This window comes from Macaca mulatta, chromosome 3 (genome assembly GCF_049350105.2).
Source record: "Macaca mulatta isolate MMU2019108-1 chromosome 3, T2T-MMU8v2.0, whole genome shotgun sequence".
Classification (NCBI taxonomy): domain Eukaryota; kingdom Metazoa; phylum Chordata; class Mammalia; order Primates; family Cercopithecidae; genus Macaca; species Macaca mulatta.
In genome coordinates, this window is record NC_133408.1 from 102,267,011 (window position 1) to 102,294,415 (window position 27,405).

General features: G+C 43.2%; 1 long non-coding RNA gene across 1 annotated transcript; it reads right to left on the reverse strand.

Annotated features, from left to right (window-relative positions):
• Nucleotides 1–3,750: 3,750 nt before the first annotated feature.
• Nucleotides 3,751–17,277, reverse strand: LOC144339882 (uncharacterized). The gene is made up of 2 exons (XR_013415429.1): nucleotides 17,168–17,277; nucleotides 3,751–10,237 (listed from the first exon to the last, which is right to left on the reverse strand). It is a non-coding gene; the product is annotated as an uncharacterized LOC144339882 (long non-coding RNA).
• Between the last annotated feature and the right edge of the window lie 10,128 nt (nucleotides 17,278–27,405).

The window sequence follows — 27,405 nt, forward strand, 5'->3', positions numbered from 1 at the left end:
GGAAGTTGAGGCTATAATGAGCTGTGATTGAGCCACTGCACTCCAGCCTGGGTGACACAGTGAGACCTGTCTCAGAAAAAACAACAACAAAAAAGGAGTTTGCATTGACTAGCTTGAGGTACTCTCTTTTTCTTCCTTTTTCTTTTGAGATAGGGTCTTGCTCTGTTGCCCAGGTTGGAGTGCAGTGTTATGATTATACTTCACTGCAACTGTGATCTCCTGGACTCATGCACACCTCCCACCTCAGCCTCCCAAGTAGCTGAGACTATAGTTGTGCACTACCTACCATGCCTGGCTAATTTTATTTTTATTTGTTATTATTATTTTTTTAGAGACAGGGTCTCACTATTTGGCCAGGCTGGTCTTGGATTCCTGGGCTCAAGCAATTCTTCTGCCTCGGCTTCCTGAGTAGCTGAGAGTACAGTCTCGAGCCACCGTGCCCAGCTGATGTAATTTTTCTTGCTTAGTAAAGAGCTAAGGCTCTGAATTTTCATAATTCTCATATACAAATTCTTACATAATTTTCAAAGAATCATGCTTTCTTTATATTTGATTATATATTCCTGTCCATTATAAATACAGAAATAGGAGAAATTCATTAGCAAACTATATCTACCCCTTTCTCCTCAACACATGCACACTCCAAAGGAGGGACAGTTGGAGGCCAAGATTATCACAAAAAAGATGTTGGTACTGGGATGCTAGTCTCCAGAGTTTCCACTGGGGGCTGGTGTCCTCTCCTCTTACGTGCGTACGTGCTGATGTGGGGGTTGTCGTCCTCAGTCCCAACCCCTTCTTGGTTGGTTGTGAATGGATCTGGAGGCTGCTGGTGGCTGTCCCTGTCACTGCCCCACTGTGGCTCTACTCTGAGGCAGAGGCTCTGCATCACTGCTTTTCAAATGTTTTGCTTATGTAGCAGGACGAGCCACAGACAAAACTCCTCAGACACCGAGTTAAAGAAGGAAGGGGTTTATTTGGCCGGGGGCATCGGTAAGACTCCTGTCTCAAGAGCCAAGCTCCCCGAGTGAGCAATTCCTGTTCCTTTTAAGGGCTCACAACTCTAAGGGGGTGCGCGTGAGAGGGTCGTGATCGATTGAGCAAGCAGGGGGTACGTGACTAGGGGCTGCATGCACTGGTAATTAGATTGGAACAAAATAGGACAGGGATTTTCACAGTCCTTTTCTATACAATGTCTGTAATCTATAGATAACATAACGGATTAGGTCAGGGGTTGATCTTTAACTACCAGGCCCAGGGTGTGGCACCGGGCTGTCTGCTTGTGGATTTCATTTCTGCCTTTTAGTTTTTACTTTTTCTTTCTTTGGAGGCAGAAATTGGGCATAAGACAATATGAGGGGTGGTCTCCTCCCTTACTTAGACACTGTTCTCTTCCCATCCCCAAAAAGGACACCCTCTTCAAGCAAAATGCCCTCAGCCAGCAGTGGACGGTCTGCACTGAAGGTTATCACAGCTGCCCAGAAGCAGGTTGGCAGCTCCTGGGAGGCTAGGCTGGGGGCATTCGCATGACACACCCCTGTGTAGCAGCCTTCACCTTTGGTCTTGAAATAAAGCATGCAATTTTTGAATTTCCTCTACCTTCGCTCTCTCTCTTCTGAGGACATTGTTTCCAAAAGGGTGGCTTTCAGGGGTCTCAGCCTCATAGTCTGGGAGCTTGATCTTTCATCCCCAGTCCTTTCCCTTTTCCTCCTGGGAAGTCCAAGGTCTTTCCCGCAGTGTGACCTCTACAGGCCTGCTGTGGCATCCCAGTGACATCCAGGAAAGGCCCTCCCTTCATTTTGACACCAAATGTAAGCGTCCAAGGTAAGCATCCTGCCTGCCATGAAGCAGGTCTGGAAATGGATGAAAGAATCTTTTTAAAAAGTTACCATTTCTCTTAGAAGAAAAATCTCAGTTTAAACTCTGACAACCAGTTTCTCTGGTCAACGCCCATTTCTCTGGTCAACGCCCGTTTCTCTAGTACATTTTCACATGCAGTTGGGCAGACTTGTCCTCCCACTTCTCAGAACAGAGAACACCTAATTTTCACAGTCCAGATTCCCTATTTGTATTAAAAGAATCTCTCCATATGTTTGTCAATCCCTGAAGGCTTTCTAGGCTTGTATTATTTTATCCTTTACAAAACGTCTTACTCAATTTAGGATGAGAAAACAAACCCATGACAAACTTTCACCGCCCGTGGGTGTTCACCATAAACTCCCCTACCGCCTGCAGATACTTTTTGTTGTGGTCCTGAAAGTTGACGAATGAAAAGAACCTACTTTTCCAACTTGCTTTGGCTTACTTTGTAGTGAGGTTTTGCAAGGTTCTCACCAGGAGGAAATTAAGGAGGACCAGGACCAGACATCTACAGATCTGTCCGTTTCTAGAGAACAAGTACATTTTACAGGACTCTACAAAAGACGGTTCGCAGCACTGTACTTCAGAGCAGAGTCAAAAGACCAAGTCATGTGAAGTGGTTTACAGTGAGGAGAAAAAATGACCTGCTGTCTTTTAGTTATGAAGTTGCTAATACTCATCTTGAGGGAGAAATTCACATTAATTTCACCAACACCATAAGCTTCCAATTCGATTCAAAAACTCCGATGTTGCCAAATAGAAACGTACGCCCTTATTCATTCTCAAGTAGAATGAAATAAAATTGATTGTCTATAAAATATTTATCAGCTCTAGGCTAGTGTTTGAATTATAATATCTCCTGCAGGCTTTAAAATGTCCTCTCTCTGCTTATTTCATTATTGAGTAGGCAGACAAAATTTTTTACTTAATGCAGTAACTATAATTTGTTTACTGGGATTAATTTACACACCCTTGAGGATTAATTTAATTCCTTTATGATAGCAATTTTTCCTGGGATATTTTTCCCCCAAGGGGTCACATCCAAATTTATTAGACTGTTATATGGGTCACAATTATTTGGGTGTAACTGAATAATTTATGCCCATGTTTGCCAAGCCTGGCTGCCCATCAGAGTTACCTGGGGAACGTCTTAAAAATGTAGATTTCCAGGTCCTTCTCCAGATCCAGTGAAGCAGAGTACAGCCTGAGAATTCTTGCATTTGAAGATGCTCCCCAGTGATTCAGGTATAGCAGCCTAGTTAGTGGACGAGGGTTTGGGAACTGATAAATATAGTTTAGTTTCATGTGATTTTAAGGTAAAACGTTATTGTTTTTAGCTGCAGAATTTTCTGTTGCTAACACCACATGCCCTTGTTTCTTTTCCTCCTGCCACTCACCAGAATTGCCCAAGCTTCCCTCCCTATATTAGAAGTAGAAATGAGAGGAGGAGAACACGTGAGATGAAAAAGGTTTGGAATGGAACTGTGTTGTCACTGATGGTGGTCAGTGTGACCAGAAGAGCCAGCAGGACCAAACAGAACAGACCCCAGATAAGGTTCTCATTCTCCTTCCTGCTGGCCTGGCCTGTCCCAAGCTTTTTGAGTCAGTGTTGCTCTATTCGACTGGGTCACTGTAAGCCCTCAAAAAAGCGAGGTTGGTCCTGGGTTATGTCCCGACCTGAATTCACCTTGCTCAGTGATATGCATTGGTATCTGGGCACAGGATTTGAAAAACACTGACCAGTAAAGTTGATGATGGGTAGACATAGTTACACCATTTCAAAGCCATCAAGTCTAAAACAACCACAGCAAAAACACTAAAAAAATCCTTAGGTGTTATTTCCCTCTCCTTAATGCCAATGAGAGGTTTTTCTGTACTGCATGAAGGACACCCATCTATTTATTTATTTATTTATTTATTTATTTATTTATTTATGAGATGGAGTCTTGCTCTGTCGCTCAGGCTGGAGTGCAGTAACACGATCTCAGCTTACTGCAGCCTCTGCCTCCCGGGTTCAAGCGATTCTCGTGCCTCAGCCTCCTGAGTAGCTGGGATTACAGGTGCATGCCACTAATCTTGGTTAATTTTTGTATTTTTAGTAGAGACGGGGTTTTGCCATGTTGGCCAGGCTGGTCTTGAACTCTTGACCTCAGGTGATCCACCGCCTCAGCCTCCCAAAATGCCTGGGGTTAGAGGCGTGAGTCACCACTCCCAGTCTAGATCCATCTATTTTGAGCTAAAAATTAATCTTCTGGTTTAATCTAGGATTTTATGAAAATAAATTTATCCATTAGAAAAGTCTTACTTGTCCTACAAAAACATTTTAAGGCATGTGTTTCGGGAGCACATGGCAAGTTCCAACCATACAAAAGGCATATGGTAAAAAATAAAGCTCTTTCTCATCCTTTCTAGGTTTTATTCTTTAGAGACACTCACTGATACCACTTTCTTGGCTACTCTTTGAAAAATGTTTTGTACTCATACCAAATACCAGCTCATATGTATATAGGCATCCCCTTATAAAACCAGTTGTTTCCAGCCTTTTTGCTATTATAAAAAATGCTCTAATGAACATATATACATATACATACCTGTGCCTGTGTCTCTGAACCATGGGGCAGTATATCTGAAGGAGAAATTTTGGGAAGTAAGGTTCCTGGCTCAATGAGTTTTGACAGATAGTCCAAATTGCCCCCAAGGGCTTGTGCCAGTTTGCCACTCATCAATGGTGTGAAAGTAATTTTGCTGTATGTTCTTATTGTTTCTAAAAGCATTTTGTCTTTTGAGATGGAGTTTTACACTGTTGCCCAGGCTGGAGTGCAGTGGTGTGATCTTGGCTCACTGCAACCTCCCCCTCCCAGGTTCAAGTGGTTTTCCTGCCTCAGCCTCCCAAGTAGCTGGGATTATAGGTGCGCGCTACCACGCCTCGCTAATTTTTGTATTTTTAGTAGAGATGGGGTTTCACCATGTTGGCCAGGCTGGTCTCAAACTCCTGACCTCAGGTGATCCTCCTGCCTCGGCCTCTCAAAGTGCTGGGATTACAGGTATGAGCCACTGTGCCGGACCCTTTTTTTTTTTTTTTTTCAGTCAGGGTCTTGCTTTGACACCCAGGATGGAGTGCAACGGTATGATCAAGGCTCACTGCAGCTTTGAACTTCTGGACTCAAACAATCCTCCTACCTCAGTCTCCCAGGTAGCTGGGACTACATGTGCACGCCACCACACCCAGCTAATTTTTTTTTTTTTTTTTTTTTTTTGAGACGGAGTCTCGCTCTGTAGCCCAGGCTGGAGTGCAGTGGCCGGATCTCAGCTCACTGCAAGCTCCGCCTCCCGGGTTCACGCCATTCTCCGGCCTCAGCCTCCCGAGTAGCTGGGACTACAGGCGCCCGCCACCTCGCCCGGCTAGTTTTTTGTATTTCTTAGTAGAGACGGGGTTTCACCGTGTTAGCCAGGATGGTCTCAATCTCCTGACCTCATGATCCACCCGTCTCGGCCTCCCAAAGTGCTGGGATTACAGGCTTGAGCCACCGCGCCCGGCCCCAGCTAATTTCTAAATTAGTTTTAGAGATGGAGGTCTCACTAAGTTCCCAGGCTGGTCTCCAACTCCTGTCTGGAACTCCTGGGCCCAAACGATCCTCCCATTTTAGCTTCCCAAAGTGCTGGGATTACAGGAATGAGCCACCACACCTGGCCTTCTAAAAGCTTTTCTGTTGATTTTGTGTGTTTTTCATGATATATAATAGTCATCTGCAGGTCAAGATAATTTTACCTCCTTATTTTCTATTTTAATACCTCTATTTCTTTCTTTTGCATTAGTGATTCTAGAGCAATTTAACCAATAATGGTGAGAATGGGTATCTTTGTCTTTTTCCTGGCTGTAATGGAAAAGCTTCCATTATTTCCCCATTAAGCATAAAAATTAAAAAAATAATTTTTTCTTTGCTGAAATTTCTTTTTAAAGAACCAGGAATAAAATGTTAAGTTTTATCAAATGCCGTTTTGGAATCTATATACATTATTCTATTAAAAATCATTTATTACATTAATTTAAGACTGTTCAGTAAATCCAGGACTTTCGATTGCCTTGAATCTGTCAAAAAGTGTATGGCTACAACATTATTTTTAATATGAAAAAACCCTAGAAACTATGAAAATGTCTCACACTAGGGAAATGGTTATAGCACTTTCATGTAGTGAAAAACTATGCAGCTCTTATAAAAAATAATGAAGTAGATTATATATGCCAAGATGAATCAATCTGAGACCTGAGGTCAAGTAAAAATGGCAAGTGCAATACAGTGTGTGTTCTTATTTGTGTAAACAAAAAGGGACATCATATGCAAATATGCATGTATACACAAAGAAACATTCCAGAAGGATAGAGGTTGAGATCTGAGACAATTTACTGTGTCTGGATTAAAAAAAATCTTGTGCATTTATTCCTTTTCCAATGAAAAAAAGAATAACAAAAAAAGAAATGTAATTATTACATGGATGCCATAATCCCAGCACTTCGGGAGGCTGAGGCAAGAAGATTGCTTGAACCCAAGAGTTCAAGACCAGCCCGGGCAACATGGCAAAACCTGATCTCCACCAAAAATACAAAGGTTTAGCTGGGCACAGTGGTGCGAGCCTGTAGTCCCAGCTACTCAGGAGGCTGAGGTAGGAGGATCACATGAGTCTGGGAGGTTGAGGCTGCAGTGAGCTGTGATCAGATCTGGTGACAGAGTGAGACTCTGACTCAAAACAAAACAAAGTAATGTTTAAAGTTTTTTGTTGTTGTTGTTGCTCATGTTAAAAGTTTACATGCCAGTAACTAAAAGGGGAAAACAAGCAATATTCAACACAACTGATTATGGGTAAAATTTTCGTTCTTTGGTGTGGCTTTCTTGTTTTGTTTTTCATTTTGTCCCTGAGGTGGGAAGCTCATCCTTTTGTCCTAGTGCTAGCTCTAAGATGAATCACCAGATTCTGGAATTTTCCCCATACCTTTCTGTAGTAGGAGCTTATCCCAGCTGAGCTGGCCTCACTCTTGCATCTGAAGGAGTCACATAGAGCTTTCATAGTAATTGTTCTCGGAATAGAGTTCCCAACTCAAAACTTAATAGCAAATGGAAGCTTCTTTGGTCTTGTACTGATACTCTTTCAGCCTGGGTGAACAATAGGGAAATGATTTACTAAATTAGGGCCAACAATATGCTGATATACCCTTTGTAAAAAATTGTGATTATGAAACTTATAGGAGAAAATACCTGCCATAATCATAAGTGAAAGCAGCAGATGAACAGATCACATATACATTATGAATCTAATTTTGCAGAAACAAAAGGGGGACATATTGATCAGCTAGCTTTTGGAGTGATCTGGTAAATTGGATATTTGGGTTTTTCCCAAACATTGACTTCATTTTGGCATTACATGAATGTATTGTATTAAAAAGTTAAAAAGGAAGCAGTGAAAATTGTGAGATCCTAATATGAAAAAAGAAAATATATTTTCTTGTTTCCCTTTAGTGTCCTGATATGAAGAAGGGAAGTGCCCAGGCTCAAGGTCACGCATAGCTAAGAAATTCAAGACAGGACCATAGTGCAGGGATGACTCCTTGATTACACTTCTGGGCACACAAATGGGGATTCTGCCGTGGCAAGGTTGGGCACAGGTACGACTATAAAATCCCATTTTGGAGGGATTCCCCTTGGAACTTCCTAATGGATGGTGGCCACCATGGTTTGAGTCTACATCAGCGTGTCTGGCCCTGCTGCTCATTCATCATTTATAAGTGCTCTGCCTCACTGTGTCTTGATACAAGGCCCAATTATTCTCTAGGTTGATATAAATTATTTGCTGTTGGAGGACAATGGTTTAGCAACTTAGTGAAAGCTTTAGAAAATTCTCCTTGAATGTCCAAAGAGCTTGGACTCTGGGAAATCTGACTGAGTCCAAGTCCCATTGTTAGGAGGAGATTTGCCTCCTTTCATTCCCTTACACATTTTGTCCCTCAGCTAATATGGTAACCAGCACTGCTCTCTGCTCATTAATTGCCAGGCGTATCAGGTAAGGCCCAGTCTTCCTCAATTTCTTTCTTCCTATTCTAAAATAAATAATGCCCAGGGGTTATTCTATTTTTGCCTCTTTCCAGGTGTGACTTTGTCTATGTAGGTAGATAAAGCACTATCATCCTTTTGGCTAGTGCTAAACTACTCTGCTGCTTTGCTGACTGCTGCAGAAGCCTTGCCTCGACTAGAATAAATCCTCCTGTCCCTCCTGTACAGTGTCCTTTGGGAAAAGTGGGTCTTCATAAGATGATGCTTGAAACCTTCCTACTTTGGTCAGTTCAGAGAATGACTAGATGGGGAGAGAAGTCACCAACTCTGAGGTTTTGTGAATTAGCAGCTGAGAGATTACTTATATTGCAGGGAAAAGTAAAACCATGAAGTTTGAATTGGAAAAAGAGCAGAACTTTGGGAAAATGTGATATGTAGGGACATTTTTTGCAAGCAACTTTTAGTCACATAATAAACCTTCAGCAAAAAGCTGAGAATAGCAATGAAAGGCATCAATGGAGAAATTCCAGGAAATGATTGGCAAGGAAAAATCTCAGTAAAAGCAGTAAAGAGCACCTGTCTGAAATTTGAAAAATCTGGGTTTTCTTTCTCTCTTTTTTTTTGCACGGGAGAAAAGGATTATAAAATTAAACCAGTTATGCACGGCTCGGTGGCTCATGCCTGTAATCCCAGCACTTTGGGAGGCCGAGGTGGGTGGATCACGTGGGGTCAGGAGTTCGAGACCAGCCTGGCCAACATGGTGAAACCCTATCTGTACTACAAATACAAAAATTAGCCAGGCACGGTGGTATGTGCCTGTAGTCCCAGCTATTTGGGAGGCTGAGGCACGAGAATGGCTTGAACCTGGGTGATGGAGGTTGCAGTGACCCAAGATTGTACCACTGCACTCCAGCCTGGGAGACAGAGCTGAGATTCGGTCTCAAAAAAAAAAAAAAAAAAGTTCATGGAAAAGTGGTATATAAACTTTATAAACTTTATTTCTCAATGTAAGCTCCATCAAATTCAAGACACTTTTGTAAGTGATGACACCAACCATTTAGTCCATCTCTAAAGAACCGAGGATCCTGGGAATTTAACCATTTCAATACTGTCTTTTTTTTACATTATCAACTGAAGAAAAATGGATGCCCTTTAAATCTGTATTTATTTAATTATTTTTTTTGAGACAGGGTCTCACTCTGTCGGCTGGGCTGGAATGCTGTGGCATGATCTCTGCTCACTGCAACCTCTGCCTTCCGGGCTCAGGTGATTCTCCCACTTCAGTCTCCTGAATCGCTGGGACTACAGGCTACCACCACCACACCCAGCTAATGTTTTTGGTATTTTTTATAGAGTTGGGGTTTCACCACATTGCCTAAGCTAGTCTCGAACTCCTGGACTCAAGCAATCCACCTGCCTTGGTCTCCTAAAGTGCTGGGATCACAGCATAAGCCACCACACCTGGCCTAAAATTTTTCTTAAGATTAGAAAATTAAGAAGTCAGAAGGAGCCAAATCAGGACTGTAAGATGGATGCCTTATAATTTCTCATTGAAACTCTAGAAAAATTGCCCTTGTTTGATGGGAGGAATGAGCAGGAGTATTGTTTTGGTGGAGAAGGACTCTCTGGTGACACTTTTCTGGGTGTTTTTCTGTGGAAGCTTCGGCTAACTTTCTCAAAACACTCTCATAATAAGCAGATGTTATCATTCTTTGGCCCTCCAGAAAGTAAACAAGCAAAATGCCTTGAGCATCCCAAAAAACTGTTGCCATGACCTCTGCTCTTGACTGATCTGCTTTCGCTTTGACTGGACTTGTGTCTCTTGGTAGTCATTGCTTTGATCATACTTTGTCTTCAAGATCATACTGGTAAAGCCATGTTTCATCTCCGGTTACAGTTCTTCAAAGAAATTCTTTAGGATCTTGGTCCCACTTGTTTAAATTTCTATTGAAAGCTCTGCTCTTGTCTGCAGCTGATCTGGGTGCAGTGGTTTTGGCAGCCATTGAATGGGAAGTTTGCTCAACTTTAAGTTTTCATTTAGAATTTTGTAAGCTGAACCAGTTGAGATAGTGTTGATTATTGTTTCTGCAGTTAATTGTCAGTCCTCTTTAATTAGGCACAAACAAGATGATTTTTTTTTTTTTTTTTTTGAAAATTGATGTGGATGGTCTGCTGCTGTGGGCTACATCTTCAACATCATCTCATCCCTTCTTAAAACAAGGCTGGGTGTTGTGGCTTGTGTTTGTAATCCCAGCACTTTGGGAGGCTGAGGCAGGAGGATTGCTTGAGCCCAGTAGTTCAAGACCAACCTGGCCAACATAGTGAGACCCCCCTCTCTACAAATTAAAAAACAAACAAACAAAAAACTAAGTTATCTATTTGAAAACTGCTGATTTCTTTGGAGACATTATTTCCATATACTTTTTGTAAAGCATCATTGATCTCGCCATTCTTCCACCCAAGCTTCATCATAAATTTTATATTTGTCCTTGCTTCAGTTTTAGCAGAATTCATGTTGCTCTGACAGAGGCTCTTTTCAAACTTATGTCTTATTCTTCTTAGTGCCTTAAACTAGATCCTACTCAGACACATAACAAGTTAGTATCAGTTTATTTTTGAAATCTATGCATAGTTTTTTCATAATATGCATTTTCCATGAACTTTTTGCAGCGGGGAGACAGGGTCTTGCTCTGTCATCCAGGCTACAGTGCAGTGGCATGATCATAGTTCACTGTAGCCTCAAGCTCCTTGGTTCAAGGGATGCCCTGGCCTCAGCCTCCCAAGTAGCTGAGACTATGGGAACATATCACCATGCCAGGCTAAGTTTTGAATTTTCGTAGAGACAGGCCCTCCCTATGTTGCCCAGGCTAGTCTCAAACTTCTGGGCTCAAGTGATCCTCCTGCCTTGGCCTCCCAAACTGCTGGGATTACAGACGTGCACCACCATGTCTGGCTTCTATGAGCTTTTTGAAGACCATGTGTGTGTGTGTGTGTGTGTGTGTGTGTGTGTGTGTGTTTGTGTTTGAGCTAGAGAGAGAGGGGGTATTTTTTATTTTATTCTGGAAAAAAAAATTTAAACAAAAACTTAAAATCATTAAATAAGGAGTTGGAACCATTCAAGTGCACATGAATCATACCCCTGAAATCAAATTACTGGTCTCCAGGAAACAGAAGAATCCACCAGGTGCCTGGGGATAAATTGTGATTTGGGGCTTTGGGCATCAGGTTTCCCATTTGTCAAATGAGCAGGCTGTTTCTGGGCATCTCTAAGGCCTTCTCAATTCTAGCCCAAGGCCATTCTTTAGTTGGTTATGGTGCCAGTATGTGGCAGAAGTGCCATCACCAAGCTCTGCAGGGGTTTTAACCAGTGCTTCAAGTGGTCCTAACGGAGTGGGTGGGGGTGTGAGCATGAGCGCGGCACCCAGTCATGCTCCTCAGTGTCTTCTCTTTCCTACCTTCCCTTCCAGAGTGCCTGACTTCCCCCATAGCTTTGAGGCTATGCCCACATTTTACAAAAGTCTTCACATTTCATGAGCTGTCTTTAAAGTCCATATGAGACAATTTAGTGACTGAATAGAGGCACGTTTCCACTTAACATCTGGGCATTTTCCATTTGTCTATTTGTCCCATGATGCTTTTGAGCAATGGCCCGACTCAGATGAGTTTTGGTACTTGTGGTGGACATCTGTTTTGGTCTGACCAACATCCCTTTCCCTGCCATTGGAAAACAGCAGCCAGCTTTTCCTTTGGGGGAACTACCCTGACTCCACTGCCTGCAGTCTTGAGGGAACTGTCAATCAAGGAGCCTTGGATAGGTGAGATCTGAGACCCATGGCAGGCCGATCAGACTCTTCAGGGTATTTGATCATGAGTAGAATGACATCAGATCAGAAAAATAATTCAAGTCCAACAAAGCAGCATTAATTCCTGTTACGTCAAGTAGCACAATGATGAGACTGCAATGGACTGAATGTGTCCTCCTCAAATTTGTATGTTGAAAGACTAACCCACGTTGTGATGGTGTTAGGGTGTGGGGTGTGGGAGGTGATTAAGTTGTTAAGGTGGAGACCTCTTTTTTTTTTCTGTCACCCAGGCTGGAGTGCAGTGGCACGATCTTGGTTCACTGCAAACTCCACCTCCCGGGTTCAAGCAATTTTCCTGCTTTAGCCTCCCAAGTAACTGGGATTACAGGTGTGCACCACCACACCTGGCTAATTTTTGTATTTTCAGTAGAGACGGGGTTTTGCCATGTTAGCCAGGCGGGTCTCTAAATCCTGTACTCAGGTGGTAGGTGGAGCCCTCTTGAATGGGATTAGTGCTGTAACGAAAGGGACCCCAAGCCGGGCGCGGTGGCTCAAGCCTGTAATCCCAGCACTTTGGGAGGCCGAGACGGGCGGATCACGAGGTCAGGAGATCAAGACCATCCTGGCTAACACGGTGAAACCCCGTTTCTACTAAAAAAAAAAAAATACAAAAAATTAGCCGGGCGAGGTGGCAGGCGCCTGTAGTCCCAGCTACTCGGGAGGCTGAGGCAGGAGAATGGCATGAACCCGGGAGGTGGAGCTTGTAGTGAGCTGAGAACCGGCCACTGCACTCCAGCCTAGGTGGCAGAGTGAGACTCCGTCTCAAAAAAAAAAAAAAAACAGGGATCCCAGAGAGCTCTCTTGTTCTTTTCTGCCATGTGAAGACTCGAGAAGTAACCCGGATTCTCAACCCAGAAGAGGGTCTTTGCCAGAACCTGATCGTGCCGGCACCCTCATCTTGGAGCTCTGGCCTCTGGAGCTATGGGAAGTGGATTTCTGTTGTTTCTAAGCCACCTCGCTTCTGGTACTTTGTTAGAGCAGCCCCAGCTAAGACAGAGGCCGCGTAGCCTTTGGAGTGTGGCCTGTGGAGCTGGATTGGGCTGGATTGAGCCAGAGACCCACTTACTAAAGAAACAGCCACTTACTATATAAGCCCTGGGGCAACCTTATTAATCTCCTGTGCCTCAGTTTCCTCAGACTGTAAAAGGGAATACTAGTCCTTCCTTCATAGGGTTTCTTGTGACATGATAGTGCAGGTGTATTAGTCAGGGCTCTTAAATAGGAACCATTCAGAGTATTTTAAGCAGAACCAAATTGATGCATGGATCTAGCAACATAAAAACCAGTGAAAGGCTAGAGAAGCTGGTCCCAGGCTGCAGGAATGGGTTCTGGAGTACGCTTCCCAACTGGCCTGCTGGGAGCTGCCTCCTTTGCCATCACTGGGAAGGAAGATTGTAGACCATCACAGGACGATTGACTTCAAGAATGCAATGCCATAGCTGTGATCCAGGGACCAGGAAGCTACTTGGCTGCTACTTAACCACCTCTCATCACTCAAGAAGTTGGAGACTGGGCCAGGCGTGTAATCCCCTGGGCTCACGCCTGTAATCCCAGCACTTTGGGAGGCCTAGGCGGGATCATGTGAGGTCGGGAGCTTGAGACTAGCCTGACTAACTTGGAGAAATCCCATCTCTACTAAAAATACAGAATTAGCCAGGCGTGGTGGTACATGCCTGTAATCCCAGCTACTCAGGAGGCTGAGGCAGGAGAACCGGTTGAACCCGGGAGGTGGAAGTTGCAGTGAGCCGAGATTGCGCCATTGTGTATCAAGATTATGGGGGCTCACTTGTTAGTGCTGAAACAATGGTAAAAGTGCTTGCGTTTGTAAACAAGTGATGCATCTCGCAGGGAGTGATCTAACTCTGAGGACCCTCTCAGCTTTATAATTTTATAATTCCCAAGTCACATGCAAAAGTCAGTTCCATTAACTTGTAATTACGCATCATATCTTTTGTGATTATAAAGAGGGAAGATTGCAATTCATGGGCCCTCCAGCAGACTAGAAGCATTTATTACCTGCATCTTACTGACACCCTTTCAAGGAGTTACTGCCTCATTTCAATGCAGTTATAATAGTGTAATTCACTTTTGTGATACTGGCCTGGTGAACTGGAGTTGGCACCAGGCAGTTGGCAGTGTGATCACATATGCTGTTGAGGCTGTCACTGAGTCAAAGGAGAAGCATCTGGACCCCAGCAACATGAGTCTGGCAGGGAGAAGGGAGAGAAGGAGGATGAGGAAGCTGGTGCTGATTGGGACCTCACAGTCAGGTGTCAGCTGTGAGAGAGAGTTGGGAGACTCACCTGCCCTGCAGAAGGCTGGAGGTCGGAGTGGGGTGGGATGAGGAATACTTTGGGTTCAAAGATGGCAATGTCAGCTGCAACTCCAGCTTCCATTCCTAACAGGAGAGCTGACCTAACAGCAGAACACTTCACAGGAAAACTCAGGGGCTTGACAAGTGGAGATGAGTTCAGGAGTCTCGGTTCTTACCCAGTCGGCCTTCCCTAGTGAGGAGGGCCTGCTGGGCTGTGAGCAGAGGATCAGAAGGGCTGACAGAGCTAAGCCGGGCATCGGAGCCACTTCCTCCTTCACATCACCACTGGGATCTAGAATGGGTCCCAGCCGGGCGCGGTGGCTCATGCCTGTAATCCCAGCACTTTGGGATGCCAAGGTGGGTGGATTGCTTGAGCCCAGGAGTTTGAGACCAGCCTGGCCACCACGGTGAAACCCCGTTTCTACAAAAAATACAAAAATTAGCTGGGCCTGGTGGTGCGCACCTGTAGTCCCAGCTACTCAGCAGGCTGAAGTGGGAAGGACTGCTTGAGATCAAAGCTGCAGTGAGCTGTGATTACACCACTGCATTCCAGCCTGGGCAACAAGAGCAAGACCCTGTCTCAAAAACAACAAACAAAAACAAAACAAAAAAACAACATCAAAACAAAGAACAGGTCCCAGTTACTCTGAGCAGAAATTCTACTAAACAGCATTTCTTTCACTTGAATAGTACATAGACCTTTCTTTTTCTTAAATAAGAAATTCTTACAAGCTAAATACTAGATTAAGCAGTTTTTATAACTACTTAAATATGTAAAAAATATAAAATGAAATCATATCATTTAAAATATAAAGTGATATATAATCATATATATATATATAAAATGATATAATGATAAAACAGTACAGTGTTGCATTAAGAACACAATTTCTGGAGCAAGACCCACTTGGGTTTAAATCCTAGACCTGTCACTTACATGGTGTGTAACCTCAGGCAAGTTAATTTCTCTGGGCCTCAGTTTACGGACTGGTAAGACGCAGGAAATAGCATCTATCTCATAGGATTGTTTTGAGGATTAAAGAGTCAATCTATGAAAAAGGCTTAGCACAGTGCCTGGCATGTGGTAAGCACTAATTATTATCATAAAAACAAAGCTGATGTATGAATGAAGCCCAAACACAACTGCAAAACCAGTATTGTATAAGTAAAGCAACATTAGTTTAATATGACAGATGATGCTCTTGTCCTGAAACTAATGGTATAGTTATTGTCTTTGGCCTTTGGGTTCAGTGCTAATGCAGAGAATACCTGTTAGCTTTGCCTTGTTTGCTAGCTCGGAATAATCTGACCTCATAGTTAATTAAAACTCTGCCCTTGAGCATTCCTGAAATGCCGATTTTAATGAAAGGCCACTTGATCACTGAGGGACTGTCTTGTTCACTCAAAAGTAAAGTTAGCATTGCCACATGCTGGAAATCTGCCTTAAAGAAGTGTCTAATTGCATAATTGCTAGAATGAGGAACAGAAAGGTTTTTCATTGTTCATGTACTGCCACATTCACAACAAACTTTAACAAGGTGGGAGGTACCAAATAGGGTCCATGAACATGAGAATGTTGCTTTGATTGCTACAAGTTTCCTTTGAGCTTGGATAACAAAATGCTAGGCACTCTATTTAAATCATTTTGGATCCTTCATGGTTCATCACCACATGATATAATTTGGCCTTCACTTGAAGAGAATGTTTATGAATATAAATATAGACTGTATATTATATGGCAGAGGCTGGGTGCGGTGGTTCATGCCTGTAATCCTAGCACTTTGAGAGGCCGAGGTGGGCGGATCACCTGAGGTCAGGAGTTCAAGACAGGCTTGGCCAACATGGTGAAATCCCATCTCTACTAAAAATATAAAAAATTAGCTGGGTGTGGTGGCGGGCACCTGCAATCCCAGCTACTCGGGAGGCTGAGGCAGGGAGAATTACTTGAACCTGGGAGGCAGAGGTTGCAGTGAGCTGAGATTGTGCCACTGCACTCCAGCCTGGGCGACAGAGCGAGACTCTATCTCAAAAATTAAAAAAAAAAAATTATATAGCAGAATATCAATTTTTTTTTTTAAAAAGATTACCATCAAAGTGGAAAAAACAAACCAAACCAAACCAACACTTTTGTGGAGAAATGGAGACCCCCAGGAATTCCAATCCTCTCTCATTTAGGTAACCCAGTGCCTGGCATATATACAGTGGGTGCTCAGTACATATTTGTTTCTGAATGAGGGAAAGATTCGAATGAGGGAAGTGAAGGCAGTCACCCATTCCTGTGTGTTAGGTCAGTATGGTATGGGCAGGTGAGATGCTGGGATCTAGAGGTATTGCGGACCCCCAGGGCTCACCGTGGTACTCCAGCTCTGGAGCACCTTCAGGGAACAATTAGGAGCAGGGATGGTTGGGCCTGGGATGTCATGTCTGGAAAGGATGACCTAATTATCCGCACAGTGGGTAGAGGGTAGGGCCGAGATTCCTGCCATTGGGATTGCACCAGAAACTGGGACTGCCCAGCCCTGCAGCTGGCCCTGTAGGTAAAAACAGATCTGGGCAAACCGGTCCAGTGTGGAGGCAGGGAATGAGATAACCTCCACCTGAAAAATGGGACGAATCACACCAGATACATTCGTATGAATACTGTCACTGCCTCTATTTTGCTCAATTGGGGGAAAATTAATTTTAACCTGAAATTTAAGGCAAACAGTACCCAATACAATAACAAGTTTCTCCAATAGAACAAGGCGACCCACAGGTACAGCCATGTAGCCCAGTGTTATACAGATTCCTGGGCCCCAGGCCCAAGAGGTTAGGATTAAGTCTCTTTCAGAACCCTGGCATCTGTATTTTCAACAAGCCCCAATCCCCCGCCCCCACCAGGTGATTCTGATGTAGGAGGGCTGCAGCCCTGCCTTAACACTGATCCAGTTTCTTTAAAGACTCAACAGACCTGGCTGAGCTAAATAAGCTGCTGAGTTAATTAACGAAACAGCCAGACAATCTTTATTGATCTCCTCCCACGTGCAGGACTCTCTGCTGGGTTAGCAAGAGAGGCAATTGTCTCTCATCCTCAGCCCCACATTCAGTACCTGCTGTCTTTTTCCGGTAATTAAACCTTCCTCTTGTGCCCCAGTTTTACTCACTGGGCACCTGTATTGTTCCCCTCTGCCAGAATCCGCGTTGGTATTTGTCTCTTTGTTCCTCTGGAATCAGACTTCCGGGCTGCACCCAGGACTTGGGTCCTATCTGAGCTTTGCCCGTTTCCTGCTGTCGTACTTCCTGAAGCTGCAGGGCTCACGCAGACTGGTGGCCCCTGCCTACCCTCAGCCCCGCTGTCTAAGCAGCCACGCTGGGTCCCCGGGGCACCATTCCTCTCCCTACCCTCGGCCGATTGGATAAGTTTGACCCCCAAAACATCCCGCCCTGGTCAGGCTGGAGGTGTGTGTTGCTGGGAGAGAGGAGCTGGTTCCTTCCTTGGGAATTTGGAAATTTGGAAATTTGGAGTCCAGAAATTTGAAAAAGCATGAGGAACTTAGGTGCTAGTTTCATAGTTTTGTTGGATTTTTTACGTAGTTGTTAAAAATTGAGTTCCCGTAACAAGTAGTTTAAAGGAACATAATTAAAAAGTACAGACAGCAGAAAAGGGAATGGCTAGCTCTCAACTGCATCAGTTCCGCTTTCCTGAGATCGGGCTGTTTAGCTTAACCTGGGATTCTGAGGCTGTGGTCCTTTCCAGAGGTCTTGTTTTTCCAAGGCAGTAGGTCCTGGCAAGAATAGCTCAACTGCCTTCTCCGCACACTGTGTCCTTCCGCACCTGCCTGGACGACCCCTCGCCCCTGCCAGCACGCTCCAAATCATGTCATTTCTCTTACTGGGATGGAGTTTACTCCCCTGTGTGGGATGTGGCCCCAGGGGCTTGGGCACCCTCATTTGGGCTTGAGCCCATCCCATGGCCAGCCATGCTCACGATGTGGCCTAATTTTGTGTTCGTAAAAAGTTAAGTTTTAATGTCTTAATTTTAAAAATACGTTTTAAATGTCATTTTGAAGAGACTGCGGGGGGGGGGGGTGGTGGGGGCGGGGGTCTCACTATATTGCCCAGGCTGGTGTTGAACTCCCGGACTCAAGTGATCCTCCCTGCTCCACCTCCCAAAGTGCTGGGATTACAGGCACGAACCACTGCAGTAGGCGCCTTAAATTTTAATTTCTGATCTGTTCTTATATTTCGCAAAAGCAATTTCTCTTCCTAAGTTTTTAAAAGACTGGGAACCATAAATATGAAACTTCTCCATTTCTGTCCATTAGACAAACTTCAGAATTACCCCTGGAAATAAGTGTGATTTAAGAGGAAATGACATTTTTCCTTTTCAGGATGCTGAAATTTTTACTTGAAGTCCTGATTATATGGAAATTCCTGCATAACTTTTGGTGGCGGGGCGGAGTAGAAAAGAAAAGGGTCCCCTAATAGATTTGATGTAAAAATTGCTAACCTTTATTCTTTCTATACCCTGCTATTATAGAGTGACGATCCATAAAATTATACTTCCTGTCAATGTGCAGGCAGTGCCTGTCAGATTTCACACTCCTAGAAGTCATTAGCCGGGTGCAGTGGCTCACACCTGTAATCCCAGCACTTCGGGAGGCCGAGGCAGGTGGATCACCAGTTCAGGAGTTCAAGACCAGCCTGGCCAATATGGTGAAACCCCGTTTCTACTAAAAATACAAAAATTAGCCAGGCATGGTGGTACGTGCCTAGTCCCGGCTACTCAGGAGGCTGAGGCAGAAGAATCACTTGAACCTGGGAGGCAGAGGTTGAAGTGAGCCGAGATTGTGCCACTGCACTCCAGCCTGGGTGACAGAGTGAGACTCAGTCTCAAAACAAACAAACACACACACACACAAAACAGGAAGTCATTGATGATGTGTGATTAGTGTGTACCTGTTTTTCATTCTAGGATCTATCTTTTCCTTCTTTTTTCTCCTTTGCCTTTCCCTTTTGTGTTCCTCTCTTCAGCAGTTGAACAAGGTTGCTGTTGAACAGCATCATTTTTTTTTCTTTTCTTTTGAGACAGAGTCTCACTCTGTAGCCCGGGCTGGAGTGCAGTGGTGCGATCCCAGCTCACTGCAACCTCTGCCTCCTGGGTTCAAGCGATTCTCCTACCTCAGCCACCTGAGTAGCTGGGACTATAGGCGTGCATCACCACGCCCAGCTAATTTTTTTTTTTGTATTTTTTAGTAGAGACGGGGTTTCTCCATATTGATCAGGCTGGTTTCGAACTCCTAACCTTGTGATCTGCCCACCTCGGCCTCCCAGTGTTGGGATTACAGGTGTGAGCCACTGCGCCTGGCCGAAACAGCATCTTACCTTAGGGTCAGACTTTGCATCTGCAGTGGCTGCTGTTGCATCACTGTGGCCTTTACTGGGCTCTCTGAGTTCTCTGCAGTTGAAAGGCAAAATTGTTCAAGAGCCCATGCACTTGCTGTCTGGGACAACCATCCAGCCCTGGGACTTCTGCTTTTGCTGGAGCTGGAAGATGGCACCAATGATGATGTTTGAGTGTGTTCTTGTTAGTATGTTGGAATATAAGACACATTTCGTGGCTGGGCATATGACTCATGCTTGTAATCCTAGCACTTTGGAAGGCTGAGGCAGGAGGATTGCTTGAGGCCAGGAGTTCGAGACCAGCCTGGGCAACATAGGGAGACAATGTCTCTACAAAAAATAAAAATTATTAGCTGGGCATGGTGGCACACACCTGTAGTCCAAGCTACTTGGGAGGCTGAAACAGGCACATTGATTTAGCCTGGGAGGTCAAGGCTGCAGAGAGCTGTAATTGTGCCACAGCACTCCAGCCTGAGCGACAAGTGAGACTGTCTCAAAAAAAAAAAAAAAAAGAATCAAGAAACATTTATTGACAGTGACCTAACTGTAAGACTGTGCTGGATGCTATAAATAGGTGAGGGATAACTTTTCCTTACAATAATAAAAGAGAAAAACAATTTATAAAAATAATATAACCCAATGCCCAGTGAAGGAAGTCCCATGCACTCTAGTTACCAAATCTCATGCCACGTGTAAGGGAAGAAATTATTAGGATGACTTCTGTAGGATACAAAATTCTCCAGCTGGCAGAAAGTTTGGAGATTATTCCATATATGGACTTTGCAACCCGCCCTAAGCACTAAATTTTACACTGAGACCCGGTACACATGGACATAGATATGTAGCTGAAACACATTTTACAAACAATATTTTCTTGCCACGTGCAATGCCCTCTCACATATTCTATTTTATTCTATTATTTTAAAATGCTGTTTGCAAGCCTCTACATTGATTTCCTGGCCCATGAAAATCAAACTGTTGTCTGGAGTTTGAAAACACTGATTTGGTGCAGCTCCTTACCTACGTGTTATAGCTCTGAGGCCCAGGGAGGCAGTGTGGCATAGCTCAAGCTTCACGCCACAGTAGGGGCCCAGAGCTTACCGCCATTTTCTTCTCTTACCATGTTGGGTCACAAGCTTGGGAAAGTTCTTGGAGGTGAACACCAGCCAAGTAGAACAAAATAACCTAATGGCTGATGTCAGGATTACTGGCTTCCATTCTCAATGGGCAGTTGAAATATATCTTATGGCCACATGTGGGCTTCCTTTTCCTCTGACCAATGGTTTGTTCTGGTTTGCCCGGAACTGAGAGGTTTCCTGGGACATGGGGCTACCAGTGCTAAAACCAGGACAGTTCCATGCAAACTGGGACAGTTAGAAGACATTTACGCCCTACTACCCATGGTAAATGAGGGAATACCATTTGACCTCCATGTGCAAACAGCCATAGGCACAAACAGCTATGATTTTGATCTTTGGTATGTATTTTGACAACCACTGGGGAATGAATTGTCTCTGCAAGACAATACAAGCCCAGTGACATAGACTCATTCCTGTGTGTACCGCTCTTCCCTGTGCTACCAGAAAACTCCACTTTGACCCTTCTCTACAATATTTTCCAGAATTGGCTTAGAAGTATTGGCGTAGGTATCCATCTGGTTGCTTCTGGTTGTCTTAATAGGCTATAGATGTTCTCCCTCCTCCTCTCAACCCCAAGATTGTAGATATTCTCCCTCCTCCCCTACCCAGGTTCAGTAACTTGCCCAAGGTTGTAGATATTCTCATGCAATGAATGAGTCTAGTGAAAAGGACTGGTTGTAAGAAATGTTAAGAAATGATGACTTGGCCAGGCACGGTGGCTCACGTCTGTAATCCCAGCACTTTGGGAGGCTGAGGCAGGTGGATCACGAGGTTGGGAGTTGGAGACCAGCCTGGCCAACATGGTGAAACCCCGTCTCTACTAAAAAATACAAAAATTAGCTGGGTGTGGTGACGGGTGCCTGTAATCCCAGCTACTCGGGAGGCTAAGGCAGGAGAATTGCTTGAGCCCGGGCGGCAGAGGTTGCAGTGAGCTGAGATTGCACCATTGCACTCCAGCCTGGGTGACAAAGCAAGACTCCGTCTCAAAAACAAAAACAAACAAACAAACAAAAAACCCAAAACAACAACAAAAAGACAATGACTCTGGGGTAACAACAAAGAACAAAGATATTTGATTTGGATTTAAGATCTCACATTTCTTGTGGCCTTTTAATTTCCTGTTTTCTTGCTTTGCTCTGCTGGTTTAGCCTTTGCATATGATGAGGAGGTTTCACTCACTACAATGTCACCTAGTTGAAAGATGACTTCTCTGTTCCTGATACAATAGAGGAATATTGATACATTTTTATTATTGACTATTTAAAAATATGTCTTAATTATTGAGTGCTAAAAAAACTGTATATATATTTATTTATATATGTGTGTGTGTGTGTGTATATATATATATATATTTTTTTTTTTTTTTTTTTTGAGACAAAGTCTTGCTGTGTTGCCTGTGTTGAGTGCACTGGCACGATCTTGGCTCATTGCAAACTCTGCCTTTTAGGTTCAAGCGATTCCTCTGCCTCAGCTTCCTGAATGACTGGGATTACAGGTGTGCACCACCATGCCTGGCTAATTTTTGTATTTTTAGTAGAGAAGGAGTTTCACCATGTTGGCCAGGCTGGTTTCCCAAAATGCTGGGATGATAGGTGTGAGCCACCATGCCCGGCCCTCAGTATTGTATCTTGTAGATACCTTTGAGGTTATTTGAACCATGGGTCAGGCCAAGGCGGGGGCAGATACGAACGCAAATGGGGCACTGTTACGCTAGATACATTGTAAATGCGGATCCTAATGTACAGGTGTTAGACATAATGATGCTCATGATGTGTTCTTCTTGTTTTGTCCCCTCTGTGGAGTGGATAGATTTACTAAATCAACACTTGAAAATCATTTCTGGAACTATTTCTCTGGATTTGCTTTTAGAACCAGTGTAAAAGCCATGTAAGAAAATTAATTCTTATTACATGGCAATCATGTTTCCCTTTTGGTTTATAATCTGGGATTCTCAATCACCAACCAGTTCCTAATGCCCTTTAGTTATCTAGAAGAATCAAATGTACCCTCCAAATATGAAGATTTGCCACTACAGCAGATATTAAAAGCACAGGCCTCAGTCTCTGTGTAGTGTTTCTAAAGAGGAATTTTAAAATGCTTTGAGCAATGATATCATTGTTGGAATAAAGATGGAGCCTCCTGAGGTTTGTACTAATGAGGATGTGTAAGTTCTGATGTATTTGTTTAAAAATCTGTCGCAGAACTTTAGAGTTTCTCTCTCTATAGACGCAATACTACAAATAACTTGAATTGTGTGTCAGTTTGCTGTTGTTTGCAGGCATAGCCTGCGGAAATATGTGAGTGGCTTTCTAAATGATTCTTAATGGAGCATGAACATTTTTCATAACTCAAAATCATCATGTCGTGTGTTTCACTGGATTCATCTTTTTATGACATGAAAGTGTTACGTCAATCTTTTTTTTCTTTTCTTTTCTTTTTTTTTTTTTTTGAGATGGAGTCTTGCTCTGTTACCCAGGCTGGAGTGCAGTGGCATGATTTTGGCTCACTGCAACCTCCACCTCCTGGGTACAAGCAATTCTCCTGCCTCAGCCTCCCGAGTAGCTGGGACTACAGGGGCGCACCATCAGGCCCAGATAATTTTTGTATTTTTAGTAGAGACGGGGTTTCACCATGTTGGCCAGGATGGTCTCGATCTCTTGACCTTGTGATCCATCTGCCTCGGCCTCCCAAAGTGCTGGGATTACAGGTGTGAGCCACCGCGCCCAGCTATGTCAATCTTAGGACCTGCTTCTGGACATTGGGCCAGATTTGAGCAAATAATTTATTGTGCCATGGAATAAATCTTTACTGAGCACTTACTATGTGCTTGGCTATATGGAAATAATGATTTGAATGTCACCGTGATTCTAATAAGTTAGATTTTCCTTTGTGTTTGAGGATTTCCTCTAATGTCAAGTATGGAAAGAAATTCAAGCATTGTGAACACCATGTAAAAGAGAACAAAAAAAATCCCCACAAGTCCTCTGTAAAGTGAAACCTTGCTTCTCCCAGCAGGCAGGATCATTCTCAGATGACATGGGGTATACTTTTCTTCCTTGAACTCCACTAATCAAAGCATTAACTCACCTTGAACAAGCTTTACCTGGTTAAAATGCCTTTCATCTCAGATGCCGAGGCTCTCCATAAACAGCAATTATGTTTCATAATGTCCTCGTTAGTCCCATTTGATGGACAAGAAAAGTGAGGTGAAGCAAGAGTCCACGACTTCCCGACGAGCCCCCAGGGAGGAATGATGCCCATGGCCTGCTGAGCCAAGTTGCTAAGTCTGCTCCGGTGTAACAGCTCGGTGAATACAATACTCCAGTTTCTTGATTTGATTTTCTGGTCACCTGGGTTCACAAAGTGAGCTTCTTAACACCCACCTTAGGGAACAGTAGGGAACTGTTATGAGGTCCTGGAAATCTTTCCCCAAACATTCCCTTTCTCTTTGTATGTAAGACATTGAAAAATTGCTCTGGCCTCTTTTGAAATGAGAATAGAAAGATACACAGGCCATATTTTCAGAACCCCAAATTGGGACACCTAGCGTGAAAAATTATAAGTTAATTTATAGGAACAATGAAAGAGAAACTCAAGATTAAGATTGTAGTGGAGAATCCTGAACACTCAGCAACCCTGGGCACGGGAATATAAGTGTCTTTAAGAGGGTTATAATAATAGATAATATTTTAGATCTACTGATGTGAACAATACTGCATCCCAGCAAAAGTTGGTGGTGATATGGGACGGGGAATAGAAACATGGTGACCTTCAAAATTTAGACAAAGAGAAGGAATTTGAATACAAATTCATGATACTCAATGATGGAAACGAGAGGGAGGTTGGATAATCAGGTTAAGGATGCAAGGACTTTAAGCAAGTATATATAGTAAGGTCATTTTTTGCTGTGGATGATTAAAGATTTTCTGAGTTTCAGCTATCATCAACGCTCAAACATAATTTAACCATCACTTTTTCTTCTCTTTTGGGTGTTTTGGAAGCCACTGTGATCATACAGACATACATACTTTTAGAAAGAACATTTCACTTGGCTCCCCTTTCTTGGAGGCCCTCTGGTTTCTTCTTTAACTGAGGTGGGCTCACTGCAGACTACCACGTTTCCCAGAAGAAAACAGTCAAGATGCTTTGGGGTAAGGGGTTGGGGGGAATGGGTAAAGAAAGGTGGAGGAAGAAAGGCAGACAAAGAAAGGGGAATGGTGAAGACGGGGTCTAGGGAAGAACTGTAGGATCAGCACAGCCATCATTAATTGCTCCTTTAAGGGAAGCAACTACAGATCCTCCTAAGAATATGTTGGGAGGTGCTCTCCTAATATGCCCAAGACAATAGAACTGCTTTGGGATATGTGAGTTATTGTAGTCGTAACAATGATGATGGTAAGGTAAAAACTCTAATAGTAATATCTACCTTTTTTTTTTTTTTTTTTTTTTGAGATGGAATCTCAGTCTATCACCCAGGCTGGAATGCAGTGGCTTGATCCCCGGAAGCAGAGGTTGCAGTGACCTGAGATCGCGCCACTGCACTCCAGCCTGGGCGACAGAGCAAGACTCCAAAAACAAACAAAACACACACATACACACACACAACAAAACAAAAAAACACAGTACTTGGCCTTGGGGGAAGTAGACTGAAGGAAATATTATTTAAATGGACTTTTAAAAAAACATACAATGGAATATATATACACATGCAAAGGTATATATTTATTAAAAACGTACAATGGAATATATATATACACATATACAATGATATATATTTTTAAAAAACATACAATGGAATATTGTATAACAATGAGTAGGAACAATCAATTGCTTCTCACAACAACATGGATATTTCTCCGAGAAATATGCTGGGTAAAAAAAGCCAGACACAAGGAGTACCTACTGCAAGATTCCATTTAGATCAAGTTCAAAATGAGGCAAAACTAGTCTATGGTGTTAAGCGTCAGGATGTGGTTACTACTGGGAGGGAATGAAGTGCTGGTTACATTGTTTCTTAATCTGGGTATGTTTGCCGTGAAAATCTATAGCTAATTTATAATTTGTATATATCTATAGACAAGATATTTAGTAAAAAATGCATGCATTTACTATTTGTAGAAAAGTATCCCCATTATACCAGCAAGGTGGATTTTGTTATTGCCATTTGGTAAATGAAGAAACTGAGGTCTAAGAGTTTAAGTGATTTGTTGAAGGTCACATAGTAACAGGTGACAGAGCCAGGCTCTAAGCAGGCCTGTCTGGCCACCAGGATTATGGCTTCACACTCTCCCCCTGGGCTCTGACAGCTCCTCCCTGCCAGGTCCCCAGTTCCTCTTCTCTTTGGCCACAAGTGGAGTTTTCCATGGAGAAACTTTTGTTTTTTGATAGGACAGCTACAGAGCTAGAAGGCCTTCCTCCCACTTAGATTACAGCTGGGGAGGATCTGCAGTGCAAAGTTTTCATAGGCCTGATCTAACACTGAGAGCAGCTCTATCGTGTTAGCTGTGGCCCTCTCTGTTGCTGGCAACTTCAGCTCCAAATTCCTCTGAAAGCTTCCATAAGGGGAGCAACATTCGAATAGTTGGATGGTGTTCACCTGTCAGAATCTAGCTAAAAATAAAAAGGAGGTTTTAATGAGATGCCACTGGTGGTATAATATCAGCTGATTAACACGTTCACATGGTTATTTCCACTGAAAAGAAACATCTAAAGCATAGCTGGTCCTGTTGTCCAACATGGCAGTAAATTCTGATCACTTATTGGCACAGTTTGAGCCAGAACAGGGGGTTATGCGAGGAAATAACACCAATGGCAGCTTCTTCCCTGAATACAAAGGAAAGTGATATACAGTGATTAAGTGAAATGTAGACATGCTTAGCACAGGAGAATTGGATCAACGCTGCATCAAGGCTGATGCTCTCTCTCACACACAGGAGAGGTTAGTATGAGAGTCGGGCCAACATTCGGCTGGAAAAACACAAGAGCTATGTTTGGGGTGAGATCCCTAATGTGCCCTCCATTTGAAAATGCATTTTTCAATGTAAGTTGATTCATTGAACTGAGATAGAATTTTAAGTGCAATATTGAGATCTTCTGAATAAATTTACCGGAAGTTCTTGAGGTTTTATTTCTCTTAGGGTCAGTCTATTCCTAAAGTGCTCCTTTTCACGTGTACGTGTGTTTTTTGGCTTAGTGGTCAGGATGTAAAAAGGTGTTGCCATAGAAACCTGAATCTTGAACACTGCCTGGGGCAAGATTTTAGTTTTTGGCACTTCCTGTTTGGAAGTTCTAGACAAGAAGGTTTCCCTGTCTCCTGAGGGTACTGCTGGTTGAAAAGGGTTCCTACTGGACTAGGCGTGCTTTGACACAGGGGAGGCATTTCTCAAGGGTCACATGGATTGACTGAAAATGGGGCTCTAATTTGCTTAGGGAGAAAAAAACTCAGCAAATATTAATTAATATTTTCTACTTAATTTTTAAATTCAGAGTTCTTGAGGGGGAAAAGTGTAACAGGAAGAAAGTAACAGAGGCTCTGGATCATACATAGTAGAGATATTTTAAATGAAAAATGACTCCCATCATAAGGTTAAATTCTTTTTCAGCATCTCTTCTATCACAAAAACTTCCAAAAGGAGATGTTCCATCGCCACTCAAGATGGACTTATTTATTCATAAAAGGTGGTCCATTAATAAACTTTTACTTTGAGAGCACAGAATTTAAACTTTTATCGAAATCTACTTTCCTTAAGCTAATTTTGCCAATTCATGAGTGGAATTTACAGTAAGGACTAAAGTTGAGGGTAATA